Here is a 20,523-nt window from a genome sequence, read left to right as displayed (position 1 = left end):
TTAACGAGATGCCGAAGAGCCAGTTGCTGTTTTCTGCTGTTTTTGGTTTCAGAAATCCTAATAAAGAAATATTCTCGGAATTGGACGAAATCAACGCGCAGGGTCCTATTTTTGCACGAAGCTTCCAGAAGACCGAGGGATAGACGAAGTGGGGCCACGAGGCGGACACACACTAGGGCGGCGCGGCCTGGGCCTGGGCCGCGCCGGCCTGTTGTGTGGGGCCCTCGTGTGGCCCCCTGACCTGCCCTTCCGCCTACTTAAAGCCTCCGTGACGAAACCCCCAGTACCGAGAGCCACGATACGGAAAACCTTACTGAGACGCCGCCGCCGCCAATCCCATCTCGGGGGAGTCTGGAGATCGCCTCCGGCACCCTGCCGGAGAGGGGAATCATCTCCCGGAGGACTCTTCATCGCCATGATCGCCTCCGGAGTGATGAGTGAGTAGTTCACCCCCGGACTATGGGTCCATAGCAGTAGCTAGATGGTCGTCTTCTCCTTATGTGCTTCATTGTTGGATCTTGTGAGCTGCCTAACATGATCAAGATCATCTATCTGTAATACTATATGTTGTGTTTGTCGGGATCCGATGGATAGAGAATACTATGTTATGTTAATTATCAATCTATTACCTATGTGTTGTTTATGATTTTGCATGCTCTCCGTTATTAGTAGAGGCTCTGGCCAAGTTTTTGCTCTTAACTCCAAGAGGGAGTATTTATGCTCGATAGTGGGTTCATGCCTCCATTAAATGCTGGGACGAGTGATGAAAGTTCTAAGGTTGTGGATGTGCTGTTGCCACTAGGGATAAAACATTGATGCTATGTCTAAGGATGTAGTTATTGATTACATTACGCACCATACTTAATGCAATTGTCTGTTGTTTTGCAACTTAATACTGGAAGGGGTTCGGATGATAACCTGAAGGTGGACTTTTTAGGCATAGATGCATGCTAGATAGCGGTCTATGTACTTTGTCATAATGCCCAATTAAATCTCACAATACTTATCATATCATGTATGTGCATTGTTATGCCCTCTCTATTTGTCAATTGCCTGACTGTAATTTGTTCACCCAACATGCTTTTATCTTATGGGAGAGACACCTCTAGTGAACTGTGGACCCCGGTCCTATTCTTTACATCGCATACAATCTACTGCAATACTTGTTTTACTGTTTTCGCAAACAATCATCTTCCACACAATACGGTTAATCCTTTGTTACAGCAAGCCGGTGAGATTGACAACCTCACTCGTTTCGTTGGGGCAAAGTACTTTGGTTGTGTTGTGCAGGTTCCACGTTGGCGCCGGAATCCCCGGTGTTGCGCCGCATTACATTTCGCCACCATCAACCTTCAACGTGCTTCTTGGCTCCTCCCGGTTCGATAAACCTTGGTTTTTTTCTCGAGGGAAAACTTGCTACCGTCCGCATCACACCTTCCTCTTGGGGTTCCCAACGGACGTGTGTCAACCGCACGCATCAAGCTCTTTTTCTGGCGCCGTTGCCGGGGAGATCAAGACACGCTGCAAGGGGAGTCTCCACAATCCAATCTCTTTACTTTGTTTTTGTCTTGCTTTATTTTATTTACTACTTTGTTTGCTGCACTTAAACAAAACAAAAAAAATTAGTTGCTTGCTTTACTTTATTTACCGTCTTGCTTTCTATATCAAAAACACACAAAAATTAGTTACTTGCATTTACTTTATCTAGTTTGCTTTATTTACTATTGCTAAAATGAGTAATCATGAAGTTGAAGTCCGTTCGTTTAAGCAACAAGGTGGAGAAAGTTTTAAAGATGCTTGGTACAGAATTAGTGATGCTCATCATAGGTGCATTAAGAAACACTCCACTATTATCCTACTTAGGAATTTTTATGTTGGTATATCTAGTTGGAATAGGTATGTTCTTGATACTCTTTCGGGGGATAATTTCCTAGGTACTCCTGCTTTAGAAGCTAGTTGCATCATTGAGAGTCTAGTTGGAATACCACCTGTTAATGAAACTAAAAGTGAAATCTCTCTTGAGGACGTCATGAGAAAATTGGAAGCAATAGAGAAAAAATTTCCAAGTGTTGAAACTAAATTGGAAATATTACTTGATAATACTGATAAACTTGATAAAACCCTAGGAGGAATTAATGAAAGAATTGCTAATTTAGAAACTAGTGCTATCCATGATAATCAAACCCATAGAATCGGTAAACTTGAAGAAGCTATGGGAAAATTGGGTTCAACTTTTTCTTCTCTTAAATTTAAAGAGAAAGCTTATGTGGGTAAGGAGCAAAAATTCATGTATGTCTCTAAGGTGCCTAAACCAAAGAATTATTATAGGCCTAAAATTGATAAAACTCCTAACACCCCTGGTAACAATGTTGATGCTTCATCTCTTGATATTACTTGATTCACACTTTCTGCGCCTAGCTGAAAGGCGTTAAAAAAAAGCGCTTATGGGAGACAACCCATGTTTTTACTGCAGTATTTTTTTTTTATATTTGAGTCTTGGAAGTTGTTTACTACTGTAGCAACCTCTCCTTATCTTAGTTTTGTGTTTTGTTGTGCCAAGTAAAGTCTTTGATAGTAAAGTGAATACTAGATTTGGATTACTGCGCAGTTTCAGATTTCTTTGCTGTCACGAATTTCGACCTGCCTCCCTGTAGGTAGCTCAGAAAAATATGCTAATTTACGTGCGTGATCCTCATATATGTACGCAACTTTCTTTAAATTTGGGCATTTTCATTTGAGCAAGTCTGGTGCCTCAATAAAATCCATCTTTACGGACTGTTCTGTTTTGACAGATTCTGCCTTTTATTTCGCATTGCCTCTTTTGCTATGTTGGATGAATTTCTTTGATCCATTAATGTCCAGTAGCTTTATGCAATGTCCAGAAGTGTTAAGAATGATTGTGTCACCTCTGAACATGTTAATTTTTATTGTCCACTAACCCTCTAATGAGTTGTTTCGAGTTTGGTGTGGAGCAAGTTTTCAAGGATCAAGAGAGGGAAATGATGCAATATGATCAAGGAGAGTGAAAGCTCTAAGCTTGGGGATGCCCCGGTGGTTCACCCCTGCATATTCTAAGAAGACTCAAGCGTCTAAGCTTGGGGATGCCCAAGGCATCCCCTTCTTCATCGACAACATTATCGGGTTCCTCCCCGAAACTATATTTTTATTCCGTCACATCTTATGTGCTTTGCTTGGAGCGTCGGTTTGTTTTTGTTTTTGTTTTTGTTTGAATAAATGGATCCTAGCATTCATTGTGTGGGAGAGAGACACGCTCCGCTGTTGCATATGGACAAGTATGTCCTTAGGCTTTACTCATAGTATTCATGGCGAAGGTTGAATCTTCTTCGTTAAATTGTTGTATGATTGGAATCGGGAAATGCTACATGTAGTAATTCTAAAATGTCTTGAATAATTTGATACTTGGCAATTGTTGTGCTCATGTTTAAGCTCTTGCATCATATACTTTGCACCCATTAATGAAGAAACACCTAGAGCTTGCTAATTTGGTTTGCATATTTGGTCTCTCTAAAGTCTAGATAATTTCTAGTATTGAGTTTTGAACAACAAGGAAGACGGTGTAGAGTCTTATAATGTTTACAATATGTCTTTTATGTGAGTTTTGCTGCACCGGTTCATCCTTGTGTTTGTTTCAAATAACCTTGCTAGCCTAAACCTTGGTTTCTTTCTGAGGGAAAACTTGCTACTGTCTGCATCACACCTTCCTCTTGGGGTTCCCAACGGACGTGTGTCAACTGCACGCATCAAGCTCTTTTTCTGGCATCGTTGCCGGGGATCCCATCTCGGGGGATTCTGGAGATCGCCTCCGGCACCCTGCCGGAGAGGGGAATCATCTCCCGGAAGACTCTTCATCGCCATGATCGCCTCCGGAGTGATGAGTGAGTAGTTCACCCCTGGACTATGGGTCCATAGCAGTAGCTAGATGGTCGTCTTCTCCTTATGTGCTTCATTGTTGGATCTTGTGAGCTGCCTAACATGATCAAGATCATCTATCTGTAGTACTATATGTTGTGTTTGTCGGGATCCGATGGATAGAGAATACTATGTTATGTTAATTATCAATCTATTACCTATGTGTTGTTTATGATCTTGCATGCTCTCCGTTATTAGTAGAGGCTCTGGCCAAGTTTTTGCTCTTAACTCCAAGAGGGAGTATTTATGCTCGATAGTGGGTTCATGCCTCCATTAAATCTGGGACAGTGACAGAAAGTTCTAAGGTTGTGGATGTGCTGTTGCCACTAGGGATAAAACATTGATGCTATGTCTAAGGATGTAGTTCTTGATTACATTACGCACCATACTTAATGCAATTGTCTGTTGTTTTGCAACTTAATACTGGAAGGGGTTCGGATGATAACCTGAAGGTGGACTTTTAGGCATAGATGCATGCTGGATAGCGGTCTATGTACTTTGTCGTAATTCCCAATTAAATCTCACAATACTTATCATATCATGTATGTGCATTGTTATGCCCTCTCTATTTGTCAATTGCCTGACTGTAATTTGTTCACCCAACATGCTTTTATCTTATGGGAGAGACACCTCTAGTGAACTGTGGACCCCGGTCCTATTCTTTACATCGCATAAAATCTACTCGCAATACTTGTTTTACTTGTTTTCTACGCAAACAATCATCTTCCACACAATACGGTTAATCCTTTGTTACGGCAAGCCGGTGAGATTGACAACCTCACTGTTTCGTTGGGGCAAAGTACTTTGGTTGTGTTGTGCAGGTTCCACGTTGGCGCCGGAATCCCTGGTGTTGCGCCGCATTACATTTCGCCACCATCAACCTTCAACGTGCTTCTTGGCTCCTCCTGGTTCAATAAACCTTGGTTTCTTTCTGAGGGAAAACTTGCTACTGTCTGCATCACACCTTCCTCTTGGGGTTCCCAACGGACGTGTGTCAACTGCACGCATCAACCCCTATTCAGGCAAATTGCAGGGGCACCTGCTCACTAATGGTTTCATGCATGGACACACTCAATGGATGGTGATGATGGCGCGGAGCTCAATGGGGCGACAGCAGCAGGTGGTAATGGCGGTCTCTAAAGGGATTTGGGGCGCGCCGCACAAAATTTTGTCCCCAGCCGCGCGTCCCAAAGCTTCCTTTCGTCCGGCGCAACCCAATACAGTGTCCGGCGTCCCGAGCAAGTCCCAGCTACACGGGGGACGCTCTGGGCACGCTGGACACAACAAAAATCAAGGCGAGGAGACGCGGGCCCGACACGTCAGCGGTACATTAAAGTTTAACCTAACCATCGCCTACCTCGCGACGGAAGCTATTGGCGCGTAGCGACGATGCGGTTTCCACAGAGGCGCAGCGAAGCATCTCGTCGCGCCTAGCTCTCCGTGCCAGCGTTAATGAGTGATACATCCATTTTGCATCACTATTTTATATCATAATTTACTGTTATTCATTGATATATTTCATATTTAGAGATGATACTTATGTTATTTCACCTATTTTGCATGTTTCGGGATTATTGGAGAATTACTCACCGGAGTCAGAATTCTGCTGGAAAAAGCACCGTCAGGATACAATATTTCTGAAGATCAACAATTGACGGAAAATATACCGAAGCTCCTATTTTTCCAGATGACGGAGCCAGCCAAAAGGGGAGGCCGAGGAGGGCCGCCATGGGCCCTCCCCATGGGCCAGCGCGGCCACCAAGGCCGGTGCGCCGCCACGTGGGGAGGGGGCCCACGACCCCCTCAGCCATCGCTCTTTCGCGTACTTCATCTCCCAGAAACCCTAAGGTGCGGGGGAAGATCGAGGATAGTCATCTCCGCCTCTTCGAGGCGGAAAACACCAGAGAGAAAAGAGCTCTCCGGCAGGCAGAAACCTGCCGGGGAAATTCCCTCCCTGAGGGGGGAAATCGTCGCCATCGTCACCGTCATCGAGCTGGACTTCATTGGGATCATCATCATCATCATCTCCACCACCGACACCGTCATCTCCACGGCTGCACCTCGTCTCCGCTGTAACATCTAGGGTTGAATCTTGAGTATTTCATAGGGGAAACTCTCCCGGTGTTGATTACTCCTTGTTATTGATGCTTGATGACCCACAAGTATAGGGGATCGCAACAGTCTTCGAGGGAAGTAAAACCCAATTTATTGATTCGACACAAGGGGAACCAAAGAATACTTGTAAGCCTTAACAACGGAGTTGTCAATTCAGCTGCACTGGAAACAGACTTGCTCGCAAGAGTTTATCGAGTAGTAACAGTTTTATAGCAGATAGCAGTAGTGAAATATCGACAGCGAGTGTAACAAAGACAGCAGTAGTGATTATAGTAAACGAGCAGGATTAAAATACCGTAGGCACGGGGATGGATGAACGGGCGTTGCATGGATGAGAGAAACTCATGTAACAATCAAGGCAGGGCATTTGCAGATGATAATAAAACGGTATCCAAGTACTAATCAATCAATAGGCATGTGTTCCATATTTAGTCGTACGTGCTCGCAATGAGAGACTTGCACAACATCTTTTGTCCTACCAGCCGGTGGCAGCCGGGCCTCTAGGGAATCTACTGGAAATTAAGGTACTCGTTTTAATAGAGCACCGGAGCAAAGCATTAACACTCCATGAACACATGTGATCCTCATATCACCGCCTTCCCCTTCGGTTTTCCCAATTTCTGTCACTTTGGGGCCTCGGGTTCCGGGCAGCAATACGTGTATACAACTTGCACGTAAGATCATAAAGCAATGAATATCATCATGAATTGATAACATGTTCAGATCTGAGATCATGGCACTCGGGCCCTAGTGACAAGCATTAAGCATAACAAGTTGCAACAATATCATAAAAGTACCAATTACGGACACGAGGCACTATGCCCTAACAATCTTATGCTATTACATGACCAATCTCATCCAATCCCTACCATCCCCTTCAGCCTACAGCGGGGGAATTACTCACACATGGATGGGGGAAACATGGTGGTCGATGGAGAGGCATCGGTGGTGATGATGGCGATGATCTCCTCCAATTCCCCGTCCCGGCGGAGTGCCAGAACGGAGTTTCTGGTCCCGAGACGGAGTTTCGCGATGGTGGCGGCGTTCTGGATGTCTTCTGGCGATTTCGTCTAACCCCCGTGCGTTTTTAGGTCGAAGGCGTTAAGTAGTCCAGAGAGGGGCGTCGGAGGCCAGCCGAGGGGGCCACACGCTAGGGCCGCGCCCCCCCCCCCTCCAGGCCGCGCCGGCCTAGTGTGTGGGGGCCCTGGGCCTCCCCCAGGCCTGCCCTTCTGGCTCCGTGATTCTTCTGGAAAAATAAGCCCTTTGCCATAAATTCCGAGGATTTTCCCGAAAGTTGAATTTCTGCACAAAAACGAGACACCAGAGCAATTCTGCTGAAAACAGCGTTAGTCCGTGTTAGTTGCATCCAAAATACACAAATTAGAGGCAAAACAATAGCAAAGTGTTCGGGAAAGTAGATACGTTTTGGACGTATCAACTCCCCCAAAGCTTAGCTTATTGCTTGTCCTCAAGCAATTCAGTTAACAATCGAGTGCGATAAAAGAACTTTCACGAACACATTTGTTCATATGATGTAAATATTCTCATGATATGGCAAGTACTTAAGCAATTCATAATAAGATACATGCAAATAAAATCATCTAATAGCTATGTCCATCATGGAAAAGGTACCAACAAATTAATAATGAGCATCATGAATCATGTCTATCAGCAGGATTGCAATGTTCATAGAAGGATATGATAAAGTGGTATCTCGCTTGCCCGTATTTGTACAGCAAAACATAAATGCTTGGGCACCTTTGAAGTTCATGGGAAGACTGGAAGTAGAGATTATCAAAGATAAAAGCATCAAAGTTATACCACAGTTAATCACATTTTGGGACAAGCATATTATACTAAGAATGACAGTTGTGCTCTCAAGAAGGTGCTCAAAGAAAGGATGGAGACACAATGTAAAAGTAAAAGATTGACCCTTCGCAGAGGGAAGCAGGGATTAACATGTGCTAGAGCTTTTCATTTGTAAAACAGGAGTAAAATTATTTTGAGAGGTGTTTGTTGTTGTCAATGAATGATAGTGGGTACTCTAACTACCTCGTCAACCAGACTTTCAAGAGCGGCTCCCATGAAGGACGTTATCTCTACCAAAGAAGGTAAATCATCCCTATTCTCTTTTGTTTACACATATATTTTAGTTTCATTATGGATGACACTCCCCCCAACCTTTGCTCACACAAGCCATGGCTAACCGAATCCTCGGGTGCCTTCCAACATTCTCATACCATGGAGGAGTGTCTATTTGCAATTTAAGTTGCTTACTAATAAATCAGGGCAAAATATGTGAAGAGAATTATTAATGAAAGTTGATTAATTGGGGCTGGGAACCCCGTTGCCAGCTCTTTTTGCAAAATTATTGGATAAGCGGATGTGCCACTAGTCCATTATGAAAGTCTGTCAGGAGTAAATGACAAGATTAAAAGATAAACACCACATATTTCCTCATGAGCTATAAAACATCAACACAAATTAAGAAGCATTTTGAAGGTTTAAAGGTAGCACATGAGAATTTACTTGGAATGGTTTGAAATGCCATGCATAGGTATTTATGGTGGACACTTTGGAATAACTTGGTTTTCGGGGTTTGGAAGCACGAGCAGCGTTCCCGCTCGGTACAAGTGAAGGCTAGCAATAGACTGGGAAGCGACAATCAAGAGAGCAAGAATCGTCATAATCATGCTTGCGACAAAATAAATTAACGGAGGCATAAAAGTGATACAAGAACTCTGAGGTAAAGTAAATCATCGAGGCTTAATTGACTTTTGTTCAGTCATATGCATGCGTGAGCATGTGCCAAGTTGATTCAAGTGAATTATTCAGAGGTGGATACCACAATGTCATACCTATCTATGAATAAAGCAATGCAAGCAAATATTTATGACATGCTACTCACATTAATAAATTGGAGCTAATCATGAGAGATCATGAACTACTAGACTTTCTTAAATGACATATACCTCACATGAACCAACTAAGCATGCTCACATGGATGAGTATATGTACAAAAATGAAAATAAATAGAGTTCATACCAGCCTTTCACCAAAGTCGGATTGTCGTAGATCGTCATTATTGCCTTTTCACTTGTGTAGCTTGAATAATATGGAATGAAAACCAAGCTCCAGCCACCGAAGACCACTGAACTCCATACTGAACTTTACAAAATCAAAGAAGAACAGCAAATATTTTTGGTCTTTTCGAATTGGAAACAAGAACAAAAGGAAACAAGCAAACAAAGCAAAATCTTTTTGGATTTTCTTATAGCAAACCAACGATAGCAAACAAAGCAAAATAAAAGCAAGAAACCAAAATAAACAAATGGTAAAGAGAAACAACAGAAATATTTTTGGTCTTTTTGTGTTTTAGGAAAGAAACAAAGCAAAAACAAGAAAATGAAAACTAAAAGAGTCACATAAACACAAAGCGAGCAGAAATTCGTCAAACTTGACAGCAGTACAGTAATCGATTTTTAAGAAATTCTTCCGCTGCTCAGCTCGAAAAGTGTTCAACTAATGAAAGTTAGATAACAACCTGGGGAACATGCTCAAAAATTGGCTCCGCAAAATAACGTTCTGGCTGTTTTTGAGAAATTTTTTGGTATCAGTCCAGAATCTGTTTTCAATCAGCACTTCCCCAAATATCATCTCCCTCTCATTAGAAAACCACTTTAAGAAGCTAAACAAGTATGTACAAGTATCCAGCAACTATAATATGCAAAGAATGAGTGATGCCGGTATACCTCCCCCCAAGCTTAGGCTTTTGGCCTAAGTGGAGATCAACCCCAGCGAGGGTCAGGGTTCCACGCCGGTGGATCATACACGGCGTGATCATAATAAGGTCCTGGTGCAGAAGAAAAGGGTGAAGGCTCCTCATGCCCAAAATGTTGATGCGAAGAACTTGCTGCATCAGATGATAAGTCGAGGTGCTCCTCGGCCTCCCCCGTGCCTTCCCCTGCATGATGGTCTTCCCCTTCTATGTATGCATTCAGTTCACCTTCAGTGACTGACCAATCCTTCCTGAAATCAAGATTAAGCAAAGCAGGTGCATGTAATCCTACTAGCCTTTCAGTTTTCTTAGTTGTTCTCCAAGTTTTCTTATAAAATGTTATCTTGCAAGACAGGTTACTCAAATTAGACAAATCAGAAACAAATTCATGCTTAATCATGGAGACTATGTCAAGTTTCTCTATGGAGAGCTGAATATCAAGATGGTGAGATTCTACACCATGCATAGCTAATAAACGAGAGGCGATGAGACCTCCACAAATTCCGCCCTTCTCACGGTTAGTAGCAAGTCTATAGGCTATCAAAGCACCCAAATTATAAGTCTTATCACCTTGTAATGCAGCGGCTAGAAAAGCTAAATCCTGGATAGATAACTTACTTGCATTCTTTCTAGCAAGAACGCACTTGGTGATGAAATAAGCAAAGTAGCGAATAGCTGGGAGTTGAATACTACTGATTTTAGCACCATCCTCTGAGAAGCTTCTTCCATGAAAAATCATCTTATAGAGACTCAAGAGCTCCTGCGGCAGTCCCCTTATCTTCTCGCATGATCCCCATTGTGGCACTCTAATTGCTGCACAAAAATCATCGAATGGCAAGTTGACAGTTTTATTATAAATTTTGTATCGAACCATGGGGTTAGTCTGGGACCAATTGAATTCAAAATCATGCACTACATACATGGTCAGTTTTGCATATTGGTATGGTTCACCAACAACAAAATTTCCCAAACCTGCATTGGAAATCAGATTTTGAACATTTTGCAAGATTCCTGCACTTCTCATAAAATCAACGCACGGGTAGTAAGAGGGGTATACTCCTTCTTCGCGGTGAACTCTCATAACCTATTGCACCTCCAATTCTTGTTGGTTGAGTTGGTGCCTATTCCACTCCATTTTCTGAAATTTTTCAACAAACATTATAAAATTTGATTTGGTGACATATAATTGAGGGAAACTACTATAGGAACTTGCTAGGGTACTAAGCATGCATCAAAACAAGTTTTTACCACTTAGAACAAGCATGCAAGATCACTAAACATGTTACCTACAGCAGCAAAATAATCAAGATATACTCAACCAAACAAAATTCTACTTGGATAATCGGAGGAGTCACATACTGGAGAGCAAATGTGCCAAATTTCAGACAGAAATCTGAGCTGAGCAAAGAGATCGAGAAATCTTGAGCTCTTGAGCAGAAACGCGAGTGAGAGAAAGCTGGTGCGAGTTTTTCGGGAGAGAGAATGAGATGGGAGGAAGAGATGAAGTGGTGGGGCAAGGAGGGCCCCACACATCAGGGTGGCGCGCCCCCCTTGTTGGCCGCGCCGGCCTGTGGGGTGCCACCACGGGGTGCCCCACTGGTCATCCCTAGTGTGCTCCCGTGTGCCTCTTTGAAAAATAAGACCAACGGTATAATTTTTGTGAATTTTTGAAAACTTTGAAAAATGCACAATTCAGGGTATTAAATTTATTATTACTGGGCAGAAAAAGATTTTGAAATCTCTATATAACTAAAGAACTTTGCAAAACAAAAATGCTACAGCAAGTAGAACAAGTGGAGGAAGAATGAAATGTTGTTTAGCTCTTCTATGCATATAAAATGAATTTGTTAACAAGGTTGATCAAGTCTTGCCACCAAATAAATTTTACATGACATAAGAAGAAATAAACCTCAAATCAATCATGTTACCTTGTATTGAATTGATATGGATCCAATCATAAGAGTTTGATATTCTTCTTTAGGCTCATATATAGGACAATCAATAGTTCCCACTTTGATAGTTCTCACATTAGAAATTGTATTAACTCCACATACTTTATCAATCCTCTTGGGAAAATAAATGGTATGCTCCTTGTCATCGACATTGAAAGTAACTTTTCCTTTATTGCAATCAATAACAGCCCCTGCGGTGTTAAGAAAAGGTCTCCCAAGAATAATAGACATATTATCATCTTCAGGCATTTCCAACACAACAAAATCAGTTAATATTAAGCAATTATTAGTAACTTGAACAGGAACATCCTCACATATGCCAACAAGAATAGCAGTAGATTTATCAGCCATTTGCAAATATATATCAGTTGGTATCAACTTATCTAAATAAAGTCTCTTGTAAAGAGAAAAAGGCATAACACTAACACCTGCTCCCAAATCACATAGAGCAGTTCTAACATAATTATTTTTGATGGAACAAGGAATAGTCGGTATACCTGGGTCGCCAAGCTTCTTTGGAACTTTGCCATTGAAAGAGTAATTAGCAAGCATAGTGGAAATATCCTCATTAGGAATTTTCCTTTTGTTAGAGACAATATCTTTCATATACTTTGAATAAGGAGGCAATTTAATAGCATCAGTCAAAGGGATTTGCAGGAATAAAGGTTTCATCCAATCACAAAATTTATTATAGTGTTCTTCTTCCTTTGATTTTAGTTTCTTAGCAGGAAAAGGAATTTTCTTTTGAACCCAAGGTTCCCTCTCATTACCATGTTTCTTAGCAATAAAATCTTCTTTAGTATACTTTTTATTTTTAGCATGCTTTTCAGGTTCTTCTTCAACCTCTTCTTTATCAGAAGTATCATTCTTATCATTATCTTTATCATGTTCATTACCACTTTCAGTTTCAACATCAGAAATAGTAATACTATTAGGATCATTAACAGGCTCAGAGGATTCTACAACAGTTTTATGTTTCTTTTTCTTTTTCTTAGAAGGAGCACTAGTTTCAGTTCGTTGAGAATCTTGTTCAACTCTTTTGGGATGCCCTTCCACCGCCTCTAGTTGTTACTTCATAAGCATGTTTTTCTTTAGAATTATTTTTTAACAAGTCATTTTGCACTTTAGTGAGTTGATCAATTTGAGTTTGAACCATATGAAAATGTTTAACAAGCATCTTAACATCATTGGAGGTTCTTTCCACAATACCATGCAATTCATTAATAGCTCGAGAATTTTCCATTAAATGATTCTCTACTCTCATATTAAAATTATTTTGCTTAACAATATAATTATCAAACTCATCTAAGCATTGAGCAGGAGGTTTTGAATACGGAATATCTTCCCTAGTAAAGCGTTGAAGAGAGTGTACCTCAATCATGGATGAAGGGGGAGTTATCTTGCATAAATCTTCTATGGGAGGTAAATTTTTCACATCTTCGGATTTAATACCTTTTTCGTTAAGAGATTTCTTGGCTTCCCTCATATCTTCATCATTTAATTTAATCATACCCCTCTTCTTCAATATTGGTGTCGGGGTTGGTTCAGGTGTAGCCCAATCATCATGATTCCGGCCTATTCTAGCCAATAATTCTTCGGCGTCGTCCGGAGTTCTTTTCCGAAAACACAGACCAGCACAACTATCCGGGTATGCCCTAGACTCAATGGTTAGTCCACTATAAAATATATCAAGTAAATCATGCTTTTCCAAATCATGTCCGGACCGAGCTCGATAAGAGAGCAAAATCTCGCCCAAGCCTCAGGCAATTTCTCTCCATCTCCCTGGTCAAAATTATAAATTCTCTGCAAAGCAATATGTTGAGCACTAGCAGGAAAGTATTTCCGAAAGAAAACATCAAGCAAATCTTTTGGACTATCAATGGAATTAGGTGGCAAACTATTGTACCAAGTTTTAGCATCATCCTTTAATGAGAAAGGAAAAAAATTAGCAACGAAATAAGTACGCTTCTTAAATCATCAGAAAACAAGTTACTCAGAGTGGACAGCTCAATCATGTGTTCTACAGCACTTTCTTTTTCAGTACCACAAAAAGGTGTTTTCTCCACAATAGATATATGAGATAAATCAAGAGAAAATCATAATCCTTATCCTTAATGTTTATAGGAGATGTGGAAAATTTAGGATCAGGAGACAGTTTATATCTAACAGCACGTTGTGCAAGAAGCTTTTTAATATTACTTGCATCAGTAGTAGCATTGCATTTATCAATGAAATCATCATCAAGTTCTACATAATCTTCATCAAGATCATCACTAGAGTATTCAACAGACTCGAGTGAATTAACGAGTGTAGCAGACATTTTCATTAGGAGTTTCGGTATTTTCAATTTGTCTAGACCTAGCAATTGTAGCATCTAGAAAAGATCCTAATGAACCATCACTATCAAGCACAGCAGAAGCATCATCAAAATTATAAGAGGAATTTTCAGATTCAACGAAGTACCAAGCATGTGAAGCTTGTGGTGGTGAAACAAGTTTACTTATCACGAGATGGTGAATCAAGAGCAGCGAGAGGTACTCGAGTTGTACCTTTTCTTGTAGTGGATGGTAATATGGCGACTTTAGTATCGCGAGGTTTACCCATGATGGAGAATTTGCAGCGAACAATATCAATCCAAGTGAACTTGCAAATAAAGCTATGCTCCCGGCAACGGCGCCAGAAAATAGTCTTGATGACCCACAAGTATAGGGGATCGCAACAATCTTCGAGGGAAGTAAAACCCAATTTATTGATTCGACACAAGGGGAGCCAAAGAATACTTGTAAGCCTTAACAGCGGAGTTGTCAATTCAGCTGCACCTGGAAACAGACTTGCTCGCGAGAGTTTATCAGTAGTAACAGTTTTATAGCAGTAGCAGTAGTGAAATATCAGCAACAGTGTAACAAAGACGGCAGTAGTGATTATAGTAAACAACAGGATTAAAATACTGTAGGCAGAGGGATGGATGAGCGGGCGTTGCATGGATGAGAGAAACTCATGTAACAATCAAGGCAGGGCATTTGTAGATAATAATAAAACGGTATCCAAGTACTAATCAATCAATAGGCATGTGTTCCATATTTAGTCATACGTGCTCGCAATGAGAAACTTGCACAACATCTTTTGTCCTACCAGCCGGTGGCAGCCGGGCCTCTAGGGAATCTACTGGAAATTAAGGTACTACTTTTAATAGAGCACCGGAGCAAAGCATTAACACTCCGTGAACACATGTGATCCTCATATCACCGCCTTCCCCTTCGGTTGTCCCAATTTCTGTCACTTTGGGGCCTCGGGTTCCGGACAACAATACGTGTATACAACTTGCGGGTAAGATCATAAAGCAATGAATATCATCATGAATTGATAACATGTTCAGATCTGAGATCATGGCACTCGGGCCCTAGTGACAAGCATTAAGCATAACAAGTTGCAAAAATATCATAAAAGTACCAATTACGGACACTAGGCACTATGCCCTAACAATCTTATGCTATTACATGACCAATCTCATCCAATCCCTACCACCCCCTTCAGCCTACAGCGGGGGAATTACTCACACATGGATGGGGGAAACATGGATGGTCGATGGAGAGGCGTCGGTGGTGATGATGGCGATGATCTCCTCCAATTCCCCGTCCCGGCGGAGTGCCAGAACGGAGTTTCTGGTCCCGAGACGGAGTTTCGCGATGGTGGCGGCGTTCTGGATGTCTTCTGGCGATTTTGTCTAACCCCCGTGCGTTTTTAGGTCGAAGGCGTTAAGTAGTCCAGAGAGGGGCGTCGGAGGCCAGCCGAGGGGGCCACATGCTAGGGCGGCGCGCCCCCCTCCAGGCCGCGCCGGCCTAGTGTGTGGGGGCCCTGGGCCTCCCCCATGCCTGCCCTTCTGGCTCCGTGATTCTTCTGGAAAAATAAGCCCTTCGCCATAAATTCCGAGGATTTTCCTGAAAGTTGAATTTCTGCACAAAAACGAGACACCAGAGCAATTCTGCTGAAAAAAGCGTTAGTCCGTGTTAGTTGCATCCAAAATACACAAATTAGAGGCAAAACAATAGCAAAAGTGTTCGGGAAAGTAGATACATTGTGGACGTATCAATGCTATTGAGTGAAACCGTTGAATCAAGGTTTTTGTTCAGATTGTTATCCATCATCATATCACCTTTGATCATGTTCCATATGATGTCTTGTGAGTAGTTCGTTTAGTTCTTGAGGACATGGGTGAAGTCTAAATGTTAGTAGTGAACTATGTTGAGTAATATTTAATGGTTTGATATTTAAGTTGTGGTGTTATTCTTCTAGTGGTGTCATGTGAACGTCGACTACATTACACTTCACCTTTATGGGCCTAGGGGAATGCATCTTGTATTCGTTTGCTAATTGTGGGGTTGCCGGAGTGACAGCAACCTGAACCCCCGTTGGTATATCGATGCATGAGGGATAACATGATCTCAGAGTTTAAGGCTGTGGTTAGATTTATCTTAATTACTTTCTTGTATTTGCGGATGCTTGCAAGGGGTTTAATCACAAGTATGTATTAGTCCTAGGAAGGGTGGTGCATTAGCATAGGTTCACCCACACAACACTTATCAAAACAATGAAGATTAATCAACTATATGAAGCGAAAGCACTAGACTAAATTCCCGTGTGTCCTCAAGAACGTTTGGTCATCATAAGTAAACAAACCGGCTTGTCCTTTGTGCTAAAAAGGATTGGGCCACTTGCTTCAATTATTATTCTCACATTTTACTTACTTGTATTTTATTTATCTGCTATATCAAAACCTCCTGAAAACTTGTCTGTGCGCATTTAGAGTGAATCCTTCATCGAAACTGCTTGTCAACACCTTCTGCTTCTCGTTGGGTTCGACACTCTTATTTATCGAAAGTACTACGATACACCCCCTATACTTGTGGGTCATCAAGACTATTTTCTGGCGCCGTTGCCGGGAGTGAAGTGCTATTGGTAAGTGGAATTGGTAAGGAAAACTTTTACCGTACGTGCTGTTTTTATTTCGCCTCGTTGCTATAATTCATTATGGAGAGATCTTCTCTTGAATTCCTATTTGGAAAATCTACTACTACTGCAAAGGTAGTGGATGAGGCGCCAGGTGAGAAAGTGATTCCATATAAAATACCTATGAAAATTATTGAACGTGTTGTGGATAACCGCTATGAAGGGGATGGAACTGTCCATCCTGGAGATCATTTATTGTTTTTACATGAATTATGCGGGTTATTTAAGTGTGCAGGTATTTCTATGGATGAAGTTAGGAAGAAACTATTCTCTATGTCGCTGTCTGGTAAAGCGGCACATTGGTATAAACTGCTGAAGAATGGGCATTCTCTTGATTGGAAGGATATTATGCCTCTATTTTATTCAAAATTCTATCCTCCAAGTGAAATTCACAAAGACCGAAACCGCATATATAATTTCTGGCCTCATGATGGAGAGAGTATTGCCCAAGCATGGGGGAGATTGAAGTCTTTAATGCTCAAATGCCCCATTCATGAGCTTCCTGGTAATATCATCATTGATAATTTCTATGCAAGACTTTCTTTTCAAGATAAAACCTTGTTGGATACTACTTGTTCGGGATCATTCACATGCAACAAAGAAGAGTTTAAATGGGACCTTCTTGATCGGATTCAGGAGAATACTCGAAGGATGGGAGAACGACAAAGGTAGAGAGTCGGTATAAATTATGATTATGAATGCATTGAAACTTTTATGGATACTGATAAATTTCGAAATATGAGTGCTACTTATGGTCTTGACTCTCAAGTTATTGCAAATTTTTATAAAGCTTTTGCCTCTCATTTTGAATTGCCTAGGAAGAGTTTTGATAAGTATCATGAACCTTACAAAGATAAAACTGATTCACCTATAGGTAAATGTATTGAAGTTAAAACTGTTGATCACATTTTTCCTGAAGCTTATATTGAAAAAATTCCCTTTCCTGCTAAAATGAAGGAGTATTCTGTTATAACTAGTGTGGTTAACAAAAGTGCAAAGAAACCTATAGAACCTGAGGAGCAAATAAATGTTGAACCTCGTTGTTGCAATAGTTAAAGACCTTGTGACTCGAAAATGTAGAAGATGGTCACATCATTTTTTGTGAAGATGCTTCTAATATTGTTTCACATCCTAGTAAGTCTAGGAAAGCCAGTGTTCCTATGCTCTCTGTTAGAATTGGTGATCATTATTATTATGGTTTATGCGATATTGGTGCAAGTTCTAGTGCCATTCCTTATGAGATTTACAGGGAAATCATGCATGAAATTGGTTCTTGTGAACTTGAAGATATTGATGTGGTTATTCGGCTAGCTAATAGAGAAACTATCTTTCCTATTGGTATTGTTCAAGATGTGGAAGTTCTATGTGGTAAGATTAAATATCCTGCTGACTTTTTGGTACTTGGTTCTGCTGCTAGTAAGACTTGTCCTATCATTTTTGGCAGACCTTTTCTAAATACTTGTGGAGCTATTATAGATTGCAAGAAAGACAAAATTGTGACTAAATTTGCTGGTGAATCTTATGAGTTTAATTTCTCTAAATTTGCCAAAGTTCCTTATGAAGCTGAATTGCCTAATGATGATTTTAGAGTTGAACAGCTTGCATCTTTTGCTCTTGCTCCTAATAATCCTTTGCAGCAATATTTGGAGGATCATGAGAGTGAAGTCTTTAGGGAAGAAAGGAATGAGCTTGATGAAATTTTCCTTCATCAACCCATTCTTAAACATGACTTACCGGTCGAAGATCTAGGTACAACACCACCACCAAAGGAAGATCCTGTTTTTGATTTGAAACCGTTACTCGATAATCTTAAGTATGCTTATATTGATGATAAGAAAACATATCCTATTATTATTAGTGCTAAGCTTTCAGATTTTGAGGAAGAAAGATTATTGGAAATATTGAAGAAACACCGAGGAGCTATTGGCTACACTCTTGATGATTTGAAGGGGATTTCCCCCTCTATTTTCCAACATGCCATCAACATGGAAGATGATGCAAAGCCTGTTGTTCAACATCAGCGTCGTCTAATTCCTAAGATGAAGGATGTGGTAAGGAATGAGGTATTGAAACTTCTTGAAGCTGGTATTATATATCCTATTGCTGATAGTAGATGGGTTAGTCTTGTGCATTGTGTTCCTAAGAAAGGAGGAATAAGCTGTTGTACCTAATGATAATGATGAGCTCATCCCTCAAAGAGTAGTTGTAGGGTATAGAATGTGCATTGATTTTCGAAAGGTTAATAAAGTTACTAAGAAAGATCATTACCCTTTACCTTTTATTGATCAAATGCTAGAAAGGTTATATAAAAATACTCATTTCTCGCTTTCTTGATGGTTATTCGGGTTTTCACAAATTGCTTGTTAAAGCTAAAGATCAAGAGAAAACCACTTTCACTTGTCCCTATGGAACTTATGCTTATAGGCGTATGCCTTTTGGTTTATGTAATGCTCCTGCTACTTTTCAAAGATGCATGTCTGCTATTTTTCATGGCTTTTGTGAAAAGATTGTAGAGGTATTCATGGATGATTTTTCTGTCTATGGGAATTCTTTTGATAATTGTTTGCAAAACCTTGATAAAGTTTTGCAGAGATGTGAAGAAACTAACCTTGTTCTTAATTGGGAGAAATGCCACTTTATGGTTAATGAAGGAATTGTATTGGGACATAAAACTTCTGAGAGAGGTATTGAAGTTGATAGAGCTAAAGTTGAAGCAATTGAGAAGATGCCCTATCCTAGGGATGTTAAAGGTATTCGTAGTATTCTTGATCATGCTGGTTTTTATAGGAGATTTATTAAAGATTTCTCTAAAATTTCAAAGCCTCTTACTAATCTTCTTCAAAAAGATGTACCTTTTGTTTTTGATGATGATTGTAAGGAAGCTTTTGAAACTCTAAAGAAAGCCTTAACAACCGCTCCTGTAGTTGAACCTCCTGATTGGAATTTACCTTTTGAAATTATGTGTGATGCTAGTGATTTTGCTGTAGGTGCTGTTCTTGGACAGCGAGTAGATAAAAAGTTGAATGTTATTCATTATGCTAGTAAAACTCTTGATGCTGCTCAAAGAAATTATGCTACAACTGAAAAAGAGTTATTAGCTGTAGTTTTTGCTTGTGACAAGTTTAGACCTTATATTGTTGATTCAAAAGTCACAATTCATACTGATCATGTTGCAATTAGGTACCTTATGGAAAAGAAAGATGCTAAGCCAAGGCTTATTAGATGGGTGCTTCTTTTGCAAGAATTTGATTTACATATTGTAGATAGGAAAGGTGCTGATAATCCTGTTGCTGATAATTTCTCTAGATTGGAAAATATTTCTTATGATCCTGTTCTCGTTAATGATAGTTTTCCAAATGAACAATTGGCTGCAATAAAGGTGAGCTCGCGGGATAGTCCTTGGTATGCTGATTATGCTAACTTTATTGTTTCCAAGTACTTGCCTCCAACCTTTTCAGCTCAGCAAAGGAGGAAATTCTTTTCCGACTTGAGGCATTATTTTTGGGATGACCCACACTTATATAAAGAAGGAGTGGATGGTATTATGCGAAGATGTGTCCCCGAATATGAACAACAAGAGATATTGACTAAGTGTCATGGTAGTGTTTATGTAGGACATCACGCCGGAGATAGAACCACACAAAAGGTTCTACAGTCAGGTTTTTATTGGCCAACTCTCTTTAAAGATGCAAGAAAGTTTATTTTATCTTGTGATGAATGTCAAAGAGTTGGTAATATCTC

Source organism: Lolium rigidum, chromosome 4 (assembly GCF_022539505.1).
Source record: "Lolium rigidum isolate FL_2022 chromosome 4, APGP_CSIRO_Lrig_0.1, whole genome shotgun sequence".
Taxonomy (NCBI): domain Eukaryota; kingdom Viridiplantae; phylum Streptophyta; class Magnoliopsida; order Poales; family Poaceae; genus Lolium; species Lolium rigidum.
This window is presented reverse-complemented; position numbering follows the sequence as displayed.